Source organism: Drosophila serrata, unplaced genomic scaffold, assembly GCF_035046125.1.
Source record: "Drosophila serrata isolate PLE 108 unplaced genomic scaffold, ASM3504612v1 contig_323, whole genome shotgun sequence".
NCBI lineage: Eukaryota > Metazoa > Arthropoda > Insecta > Diptera > Drosophilidae > Drosophila > Drosophila serrata.
Window position 1 is genome coordinate 46,600 of NW_028257221.1, and position 2,927 is coordinate 49,526.

At 36.1% G+C, this 2,927-nt stretch overlaps 1 long non-coding RNA gene across 1 annotated transcript; it reads right to left on the reverse strand.

Annotated features, from left to right (window-relative positions):
* Positions 1-328: 328 nt before the first annotated feature.
* Positions 329-1,375, reverse strand: LOC147642950 (uncharacterized). The gene is made up of 2 exons (XR_015272744.1): positions 808-1,375; positions 329-747 (listed from the first exon to the last, which is right to left on the reverse strand). It is a non-coding gene; the product is annotated as an uncharacterized LOC147642950 (long non-coding RNA).
* Positions 1,376-2,927: the final 1,552 nt, after the last annotated feature.

The window sequence follows — 2,927 nt, forward strand, 5'->3', positions numbered from 1 at the left end:
TTCTCAGTGAAGGCGGAGCTGGCTTTAAAAAGGATGGAAAGGGTAAGAAAATGTCAAGTGTTTGCTGTACATTTTCTGATTTTCGTGGGTCCGCGTATGGACTACTTGAGTACTAAGAATCACTTCTATTTGGCGGTTTGATCTATCCAGAGTGGAAAAATTAAATAAATTTTTAAAAGTTTATTAAAAATTTATAAAGTTTACAGAAAATGTATAAAGTGCAAACGTGCAAAAGTGCAAAACTACAAAAGTGTAAAAGCACAGAACAGAAAAAAAATATTAAATTAAATTAAATAAAAATCAAAAACAAAAAACAATCAACCATCAACAAAAAACAATCAACAAAAAACAATCATCAAAAAACAAAATCATCATCATCATCATCATCATCATCTTCATCTTCATCTTCATCTTCATCTTCATCTTCATCTTCATCTTCATCTTCATCTTCATCATCATCATCATCATCATCATCATCATCATCTTCATCTTCATCTTCATCTTCATCACCATCATCGTCATCAACACCATCAGTACCAAAATGTATGCCAACAAAAACAACTTCAACAACGTGCAAGGAATTTTCTGTAACTCCTGTCAGCAGAACCTTCCAATTAATGTGCAATGGCATCACCATCCCGCAAATGGATATATTCCTCGGACCGAAGTTTCGTCTGATTCAATCTAAGAGGCCTGACAGTATATGCAGACCTGATGCATCCGGCCAATAACGACATTCGATTCGAGCTGTAATCAATAGTTGGATTATATCTGATCTTCTGCAAGCTGTAAACGCGCTTCAGCTACCCTTGCCCTGTCGCGTTCATTATTTTGAGAGTGAATCAAATCGATTGCTGCAGAACGCGACTGTCTAACTCTTAATCGTTTTCTCTCAAGCATATCTGCTCGTCTTTCTGCTGATTCTTCCTTGTGCATCTGCATTGCTCTCAGCCGCTCAGTCTCTCGGATGGAGGCCCGTTCTTCGTCAGTTATATTCGTAATCTTACGTCTTTTTGCTTCTGTATTACGATTACGACGACCCAAACTCGACTTCTTGGGTGGCATGACTTCGTTTCTTACTGAACCTGAACAAAAAAAAAAAATTTTTATCTCCAATTCCTTATTTCAATATGTTTTGAATGTTTGACAGGAAATGCTTTGGCTGCCTGTAGAGGGCGGTAGATGTTAGGTAGTTTTTTTATATTTTTTTAACACCTTGGATTACGTTATCGTAATTTTAGTAAGGATGCCTATTTTTTTTTTTAAATGAAATATAGCCTATGTCACTCAGGAATGATGAAGCTTTCCAACAGTGAAATAATTTTTCTAATCTGCCAAGTACTTTCGGAGCCTATTCAATTCATACAAACAAACAAACAAACTCACCTTTCCTCTTTATATAATAGTATAGATATGGTATGATGATAATTGACTAACTCAATTTTTAATTGTTAAATTCCAGCCTCCTATCTTCACAGTTAGGAAAAAAAGGAAATAGGCGATGGTTCTGCAACAAGTGCCTATCCTTTTCAACGAGTGAGGAAAGGGCTCACAGGCACTCTGAAAGATGCAGCAACATTGTGACTCAACAGCCTAAGGAATGGGTAAATGAGGTCAAATTTATGAGTGTCCATCGCCAGCTGGAGGTGCCCTTCGCTGTGTATGCAGACTTCGAATGCATACTTGAGCCCACAACAATAGATGTAAGTGAAAAAACGCAATTAGTAAATAAGCATGTCCCGATAGCATTTGCATATTATATAAAATGTTCAATCGACCCCTCTTTAGAAAAATTTGTATCTAAGACCGGATTAAATGTCGGGCGCACTTTTGTAGATAGTTTAACATCCGATTTGTCCGCTATTTACCAAAACTACATGAATTATGTAGTACCACTTCAAATGAGTGCACAGGATTCATATGATTTTGACGAGGCCCTCAATTGTCACATATGTAAGGGAATTTTAGGTAGCGATAGAGTCAGGGATCACTGCCATTTTACTGGGCAATTTCGAGGTGCAGCACATAGTGAGTGCAACCTTAAATATAAGACAGGAGATTTTATACCTGTTTTCTTCCACAATCTATCCAAATACGATTCACACTTGTTTGTGAAAGAACTTGGGGAGATTGATGGAGAAATTAAAATAATTCCTTTGAATAAGGAATTATATATTTCCATTTCTAAATATATTCCATTAGGGAAAAATAAGATGGAAATTAGATTTTTAGATACCATTCGCTTCATGCCCTCTAGCCTAGACAAACTTGCAGGAAATTTAAATGAAGGGGATTTCAAAGTTCTTCGAAATCAATTTCCAGACATAAAAGATTTCTCTCTACTTCGTAGGAAAGGTGTATTCCCATATGAATACTTGGATTCTGATAAAAAATTATTAGAAACCTCTCTCCCACCTCGAGAAAATTTTTATAGTAAATTAACAGACTCCGAATGCTCTAAAGCTGATTATCTTCATGCCGTTCAGGTTTGGAGTCACTTAAAGATTATTTGGAACTCTACCTAAAGACAGATGTTTTGTTGCTCACAGACGTTTTTCAGAACTTTAGGGCTATTTGTTCAAATATCTACCAACTCGATCCTGCCCATTATTATACAACTCCAGGCTTGTCATGGGATGCGATGTTGAAAACTACAGGAATATCCCTTGAATTACTGACTGATATTGATATGATAACATATATTCAATCTGGAATTCGAGGGGGACTTGTTCAAAGTAGTCATAGATATACCAAAGCAAACCACAAATATCTTCAAGATTTTGACCCGAGTAAGGAGTCAGAATATGTAATGTATGTGGATGCTAATAATTTATGAATTTTTAAATTAGTTTATTAAAATTAAAATGAACGAAAACCGAGATGTGGTGGCAGACTTGGCACGAACGAAAAAAAATTGGTGCGTCGCT